The sequence below is a fragment of the Nicotiana attenuata genome, unplaced genomic scaffold (assembly GCF_001879085.1).
Source record: "Nicotiana attenuata strain UT unplaced genomic scaffold, NIATTr2, whole genome shotgun sequence".
NCBI lineage: Eukaryota > Viridiplantae > Streptophyta > Magnoliopsida > Solanales > Solanaceae > Nicotiana > Nicotiana attenuata.
In genome coordinates this window covers 60,493-69,636 of record NW_017674779.1, presented here as the reverse complement: position 1 = coordinate 69,636, position 9,144 = coordinate 60,493, and positions in this window count along the sequence as shown.

Here is a 9,144-nt window from a genome sequence, read left to right as displayed (position 1 = left end):
CGACGACGCGACCCAGTCTCACGCGAACGCGATGCCTACCAATCCAGCTCTCTGCGAATGCGAAGCCTCTCTCGCGAACGCGAAGGCTAAATTCCAGGCCTTCCTCAATCCTTCTTCGCAAACGCGAGACTCCACTCGCGGACGCGAAGAGATAAATCTCTGCAACAGCTGAGCAGATTTTCCGCAATTTTTCAAACTTCAAAAATGATCCGAATGACCACCCCAAACTCACTCGAGACCCCCAGGACCTCAACCAAAGGCACTAACACATCCTAAAACCTTATTCAAACTTGTTACAATCATCAAAACACCTCAAACAACATCAAATCACCCAAAACACATCGGATTCAAGCCTAAGTTTCTAAAATCTTCTGAAATACGCTTTTGATCAAAAACCCAACCAAACCATGTCCGAATGACCTGAAATTTTGCACACACATCCCAAATCACATAACGAAGCTACTGCAACTCTCGAAATTCCATTCCGACCCTTATATAAAAAATCTCGCCTACCCACCGGAAATCGCGAAAATATCAACTTCGCCAATTCAAGCCTAAATCTACTCCGGACCTCCAAAACCCATTCCGATCACACTCCTAAGTCATAAATCACCTCTCGAAGCTAAACGAACCATCGAAACTCACATCCGAGCCCTTTAACACATAAGTCAACATCCGGTTGTATAGAAGCAGTTTCAAAAGCCAGTAGAAAGCAATGAAGCTGTAAAATCCCTTAGAACATCTTAGTTCAGTTTAAAACTTCTTTGAAAAAGGGACTTTTTTAACAGTTACGCAAATGAATGCAGATCAACTAGTGCAGATAAGCACAGAAATCCGCCCCTCGGGCACAAATACACATTTAAACAGGTAAATGACAGGAAAATAAGAAAGATAAGCACATAAGGTTCGCCCCTCGGGCACAATGTCAACAAATCCGCCCCTCGGGCAATATCTCAGAACAGTACCAGCCCCTCGGGCAATCACATAGAATAATACCAGCCCCTTGGGCTATATCTCACATCACAATGGGTACCCGCGCTCACTGGGGGTGTGCAGACTCCTGGAGGGGCCCCTTTCGGCCTAAGCGCAATAACAAGCCATCTCGTGGCATCAAATCTAGGGCCTCAGCCTCATATTAATTGTCATGACATGGATTTGCCACCCTCGGGAGTCGTGATGGCGTCTACTCGTAGAAGCTAAGCAAGCCACGAAATTATAAATTCTTAACTCTTTTGTTTTAATCCTTTTTACAACATACATTAACAAGTGATAAACATTTAAATAACAGCGGAATATGAGATTTAAGCGGAAGACTTAGACAAAATGAACCAAAATGATAAGAAAATCCACATATGCCTCTACCCAGAAACTGGTGTCACATCATTCACGGACTACTAAGATTACTACATACAACAGTTTGAAAGAAAGTAACACTGTCTATCTCGAATACAAGAGATAACAGAACATAATAAAAGATAGAGGAGACGCCGGGCCTGCGGACGCCTGCAGGGCTACCTTGGTGTCTCGGTGGACTGAAGGCTGGCTCCCGAACTACTGATGTTGTCCCAGTGCTGCCTCGGTATCTGCACAGAGTGCAGAGTGTAGTATCAGCACAACCGACCCCATGTGCTAGTAAGTGTCTGGCCTAACCCCGGCGAGGTAGTGACGAGGCTAGGACCAAACTCCAGATAAAACTGTGCAGTTATATAATATATGACGGAAAATAAACAGGTAATAAGCAGTTTAAGGGAGGGGGTACATGCTTCGGGGAACAGATCAAATCGAACAAAAACTTAATAAAATATGGAAGGACAGTTCGATATCTACAACAAGGCAATAATACTACGGCGCGCAACCCGATCCCTTATCATTTAACATTGTTGCTGCGTGCAACCCGATCCACATATATAATTATTGCGGTGTGCAACCCGATCCAATATAATATCTGTTGCGGCGTGCAACCCGATCCACATATATATAATAATAATATTGCGGCGCACAACCCGATCCATATATATAATATCAACAGTGATCATAATAACAGTCCCGGCAAGGGATCAACAATAGACTACACTATCTCGGCTAGGGATTTCAACAGTACAAGTATATACGTCCCGGCAAGGGAGAATCAGCTATAACCAATTTCAACTCAACTCCTACTCATCTCAGTTATCACCATTTCTCAATCATAAGTAACTACCACGAAAATAAACTAAGTCTTTACTCATTACCAAGAATTCACCCACTAAAGCATTCGTAGAATCATTTAAGAATACCACAAGTATCAATATAGGACTCATGGTCATGCTCGACACCAACGTATAGATACTCGTCACCATGCCTATACGTCGTACTCAACAAGAAGCAAATAGCAAATAGGACTCAACTCCAAATCCCTCAAGCTAAGGTTAGACCGAACACTTACCTCAAACTTCCACGGCCAACTCAAGCCTCAAATACCGCCTTTCCTTTCGAATTTGGCTACAACACAATCGTATCTATGCATAATCGATTTAATAACGTCAATAAATGCTAAACAATCCGATTCCAATGCTTAATTATAGCTTTCTAACCATTCTTCCTAAAAATCCAAAAATCGACCCCGGGCCCGCTTCGTCAGAACACGAGGTTCGAACCAATATCCGATCACCCATTTACCCACGAGCCCGAATATATAATTATTTTCGGAATTCGACCCCAAAACGAGGTCTAAATCACAATTAATCAAAAAGCCCTAACTCTACCCAAATCCCTAATTTTCTACCCTTATTCACATGATTTAGGCCTAGAAATCTAATGGGTGTTAATGAAAATCAAAGAAAATGAGTCTAAGATTACATACCTATGAATTTGTGGTGAAATACTCTTACAAAAATTGCCCAATTTGGAGTTGAGATGAAGAAGTTATGAAATTTTGAACAAATCCCGTTTTAGCTACTGTTTTAAGTGTTGGGCGATAGTGTTCATCGCGTTCGCGAGAACACTGTCGCGATCGCGAAGGCTGCCAGTAAGTGGACTTACGCGATCGCGAGTTCTTCCACGCGTTCACGAAGGGTTGAACCCCCTGACCTTCGCGTTCGCGGACACACGTACGCGTTCGCGTAGAAGAACGACCAAAATCCCAGCCCCCTCCAATTAACACTACGCGTTCGCATCACACAGGTCGCGTTCGTGATGAGCAATCCCCCAAAGCTCCGCTTTCGTGATTGTGGCTTCGTTCGCGATGGACAAATCCACCCCTGTCCCCATTTACCTTACGCGATCGCGAGAGTGACTACGCGATCGCGATGAACAACAGGCCTGAGCACCTATGGAAGAAAATCTGCAACTTTTCCTTAAGTTCAAATTTTCCCGAATCACATCCGAAACACACCCGAGCCCTCGGGGCTCCTAACCAAACATACGTACTAACTCAACAGCATCATACGAACTTATCCGTGCGATCAAATCGCCAAAATAACCTATCAAATCGCCAAAATAACCTCAATAACAACGAATTAAATCTCAAAATCAAGGAATTTTTCTCTAACTCCATAAAACATCAACTTTAGCAATTTAGGTCCGAATCACGTCAAACGGCGTCCGTTTTTCACCAAATTTCACAGAAACATCTTAAATCATATATAGACTTGTACCGGGTGTCGGAACCAAAATACGGGCCCGATACTAGCATGTTCTAATCAAATTTCATTTCAAATTTCCTTAAATAATTTCAGAAAACAATTTCCTTTAAAAATTCATTTCTCGGGCTCGGGACATCGAAATTCGATTTCGGGCATACGCCCAAGTCCCATATTTTCCTACGGACCCTCCGGGACCGTCAAATGACGGGTCTGGGTCCGTTTACCCAAAACGTTGACCGAAGTCAAATTAACTCATTTTATAGCCAAATTTTACCATTTTTCACATATTTTCATATTTAAGCTTTCCGGCTACGCGCCTGGACTGCGCACGCAAATCGAGGTGGCTCTAAATGAGGTTTTCAAGGCCTCGAAAACATAGAATTTAATTTAAAACAAGTGATGACCTTTTGGGTCATCACATCCTCCACCTCTAAAGCAACTGTTCATCCTCGAACGGACATAAGAAGGAAGTACCTGAGTCGGGAAAAAGATGGGGATAACGGCTCCGCATATCAGACTCGGACTCCCAGGTCGATGCCTCAGCAGGCTGACCTCTCCACTGAACACAAACAGAAGGAAAACTCTTTGACCTCAACTAATGAACTAGGCGGTCTAGAATAGCCACCGGCTCCTCCTCGTAAGACAAGTCCTTGTCCAACTGGACAATGCTGAAATCTAACACGTGGGATGGATCGCCGTGATATTTTCGGAGCATGGACACATGAAACACTGGGTGCACGGCTGATAAGCTCGGCGGCAATGCAAGTCTATAAGCCACCTCTCCCACTCGATCAAGAATCTCAAATGGACCAATGAACCTAGGGCTAAGCTTGCCCTTCTTCCCGAATCTCATCACACCCTTCATAGGCGACACTCGGAGTAATACCCGCTCACCGACCATAAAAGCTACATCTCGAACCTTGCAGTCTGCATAACCCTTTTGCCTAGACTGAGTTGTACGAAGCCTATCCTGAATAATCCTGACCTTGTCCAAGGCCTCCAGAACTAGATCCGTACCCAACAACCGAGCCTCTCTCGGCTCAAACCATCCAACCGGAGACCGACACCGCCTACCGTATTAAGCCTCATAAGGAGCCATCTACTCGACTGGTAGCTGTTGTTGTAGGCAAACTCTGCTAAAGGAAAAAACTGATCCCACGAGCCTCCAAAGTCAATGACACAAGCTCGGAGCATATCCTCCAAAATCTGAATAGTCCGCTCGGACTGCCCGTCCGTCTGGGATGAAATGCTGTGCTCAACTCAACCCGCGTGCCCAACTCTCGCTCAACTGCTCTCCAAAAGCGTGAGGTAAACTGCGTACCTCGGTCCGAAATGATAGACCGGGCACACTATGAAGGCGAACAATCTCCCGGATATAGATCTCAACTAACCTCTCAGAAGAATAGGAGACTGCCACAGGAATGAAATGCGCTGACTTGCTCAGCCTATCAACAATGACCCATACTGCGTCGAACTTCTTCCGAGTTTGCGGGAGTCCAGTAACGAAGTCCATAGTGATCCGCTCCCACTTCTACTCGGGAAGCTCAATCCTCTGAAATAAACTACCAGGCCTCTGATGCTCGTACTTAACCTGCTGACAATTCAAACACCAATATACATATGCAACAATATCCTTCTTCATCCTACGCCACCAATAATGCTGCCGCAAATCCCGATACATCTTTGCGGCGCCCGGATGAATAGAGTACCGGGAGCTATGGGCCTCCTCTAAAATCAACTCTCGGAGCCCATCCACATTAGGCACACAAACTCGACCCTGCAATCTCAAAACTCCGTCAATATCTAAGGTAACCTGCTTGGCACCTCCGCGCTACACCGTGTCTCTAAGGACACACAAATGGGGATCATCATACTGCCGATCACGGATACGCTCCAATAATGAAGAACGAGCGACCGTGCAAGCTAACACACGACTGGGCTCAGAAACATCCAGTCTCACGAACTGATTGGTTAAAGCCTGAACATCCAAAGCAAGCGGTCTCTCACCGATCGGAATATAAGCAAGACTGCCCATACTGGCTGACTTCCTACTCAAAGCATCGGCCACCATATTGGCCTTTCCCGGATGATATAAAATGGTGATATCATAATCCTTCAACAACTCCAACCATCTCCTCTGCCTCAGATTCAACTCCTTTTGCTTGAACAAATACTGAAGACTCTTGTGATCCGTGAACACCTCACATGCCACGCCATACAGATAATGCCTTCAAATCTTCAATGCGTAACTATGGCTGCCAACTCCAAATCATGAACCAGATAGTTCTTCTCATGAATCTTCAACTGTCGCGAAGCATAGGCAATGACCTTGCCATCCTGCATCAACACTGCACCAAGACCAATACGAGAAGCATCACAATAAACTGCATAAGGCCCTGATCCTGTGGGCAAAACCAACACTGGTGTCGTAGTCAGAGCTGTCTTGAGCTTCTGAAATCTCGCCTCACACTCATCCAACCATCTGAACTGGGCACCCTTCCGGGTCAACCTGGTCATCGGGGCTACAATAGATCGACCCCCCCCCCCCCATGAACCGACGATAGTAGCCTGCCAATCCCAAGAAACTCCGAATCTCTGTGGCTGATGCTGGCCTAGGCCAGTTCTTGACTGCCTCAATCTTCTTCGGATCAACCTGAATACCCTCTGCTGACACAACATGACCCAGAATTGCGACTAAACTCAACCAGAACTCACACTTCGAGAACTTTGCATATAACTGACGATCCCTCAGAGTCTGAAGAACCACTCTAAGGTGCTGCTCGTGCTCCTCCTGGCTGCGGGAATATATCAATATATCATCAATGAAGACTATCACGAACGAATCCAAATAAGGCCTGAACACTTGGTTCATCAAATCCATAAAAGCTGCTGGGGCATTTGTCAACCCGAATGACATAACCAAGAACTCATAATGCCCGTACCGAGTGCGGAAAGCTGTCTTAGGGACATCGGATGCCCTAATCCTCAACTGATGGTAGCCAGATCGCAAGTTAATCTTTGAAAATACCTTGGCACCCTGAAGTTGATCGAACAAATCATCAATCCTCGGCAGCGGATACTTATTCTTGATTGTAACCTTGTTCAATTGCCGGTAATCAATACACATTCTCATTGACCCATCCTTCTTTTTAACAAACAACACCGGCGCACCCCAAGGCGAAACACTGGGCCTAATGAAACCCTTCTCAAGCAAATCTTGCAACTGTTCCTTTAACTCTTTCAACTCAGGCGGGGCCATACGATATGGCGGGATAGAAATGGGCTGAGTGCCCGGAGCCACATCAATGCAAAAATCAATATCCCTGTCGGGTGGCATACCCGGCAGGTCTGAAGGGAATACCTCAGGAAACTCACGAACAACGGGCACAGAATCAATAGAGGGAACCTCAGCACTAGAATCGCGAACATATGCCAAATAGGCCAAACACCCTTCTCGACCATACGCCAAGCCTTCACATACGAGATAACACTGCGGGTGGAATAACCAGGAGTCCCTCTCCACTCTAAACGAGGCAAACCCGGTAAGGCCAAAGTCATAGTCTTGGCATGACAGTCCAAGATAGCGTGGTAAGGTGATAACCAGTCCATCCCCAATATAACATCAAAGTCAACCATGTCTAGAAGCAACAAATCTACACGAGTCTCAAGACCCCCAATCACCACAATACAAGAATGATGGACTGATCTACCACGATAGAATCACCCACTGGTGTAGACACATATACAGGGACACTCAGGGAATCACTAGGCATAACCAGATACGGTGCAAAATAAGATGACACATACGAGTATGTAGACCCTGGATCAAATAACACTGAAGCATCTCTATCACAAACCAGAACAGTACCTGTGATAACCGCATCTAAAGCCTCAGCCTCAGTCCAAGATGGAAGAGCATAACATCGGGGCTAGGCCCCACCACCCTGGACTACCTCTCTGGGACGGCCTGCAACTGGCTGGCCTCCACCTCTGGCGGTCTGAGCTCCACCTCTAAATCCTCTACCTCCACCTCTAGCACCTCTAACCCCCCTAGCTGGCTAAGCGGTCTGTGGAACATCTGGTGCCTGAATCATAGCACGGGAACCCTGCTGCTGCGACTGAGTACCCACCAACCTCGGACAAGCCCTCCGAATATGACCATACTCACCACACTCATAACATCTACCAGAATGCTGCAGCTGAGGAAACTGAGACTGACCCTGGCGACCTGAATGACCTCCCTGAAAACTCTAGATCGGTGGTGCACTGATGGGAGCTGGTGGTGCACTGTAGAGCTGCTGATCAGAATACTGCATGCGAGAACCACGGCCACCTGAAGCACCGTGAGAAACCTGAAGGGTTGACTGAAAGGGCCTAGGAGGATGGACCCTACCATATAAATCTCTACCTCCAGACGAGGTACCACTGAATCTCCCTGAATGACGGGGCCTCTTATCTGCTCCATGACCACCCCCCTGTGATAGTACCATCTCAACTCTCCGGGCCACATTGGCCGCCTCCTGGAAGGATATCTCACTCCCAGCCTCTCTAGCCATCTGGAGACGAATCGGCTGAATGAGTCCATCAATAAACCGTCTCACTCTCTCTCTCTCTCTCAGTGGGAAGTATAATAAGGGCATGGCAAGCCAAATCTATGAATCTGGTCTCGTACTGGGTGACAGTCATGGATCCCTGCTGAAGGCGCTCGAACTACCTCCGATAGGCCTCTCGCTGTGTAATAGGGAGAAACTTCTCCAGAAATAGCTATGTGAACTGCTCCCAGGTCAAGCCTGGCGATCCTGCTGGTCTAGCTAAGTAATAATCCCTCCACCAAGTCTTGGCAGATCCAGACAAGCAAAATGTAGCAAAATCAACCCCATTGGTCTCAACAACACCCATGTTCCGAAGAACCTCATGACAACTGTCCAGATAATCCTGGGGATCCTCAGTAGATGCACCGCTGGAGGTAGTAGTGAAGAGCTTGGTAAACCTGTCTAATCTCCACAAAGCATCGGCAGACATGGCTGCACCATCGCCGGTCTGAGCTACCACACCCGGCTGAACCGCTCCAACTGGCTGAGCTGCTGGTGTCTGAAACTGGGGAGCTACTTTCTCCCGGGTGCGAGTAGTAGGAGTCTGGGCTCCTCCTCCAACTTGAGAGACGGCTGGTGCTACAGGGAGAAAGCCTGCCCTGGTGACACTCTCCATAAGGCCCACTAGACGGACCAGAGCATCCTGAAGAACTGGGGTAGCAATAAACCCCTCTGGGACCTGAGCTGGGCCTACTGGAACTGCTAGGGCTGGAACATCATAATCAAAATCAACCTGAGGCTCCGCTACGGGTGCTGCTACCCTGGGCTGAGCTCTGCCTCTGCCTCGGCCTCTAGCACGGCCTCGGCCTCGCCCTCTGCTCCTAGTGGGAGCTGTTGTTGGGGGCTCCGGCTGCTGATCAGTAGATGAGGAAGTGCGTGTTCTCGCCATCTGCGAAAGAACAGAGTAGAAGTTCAATTAGCATTGGGAA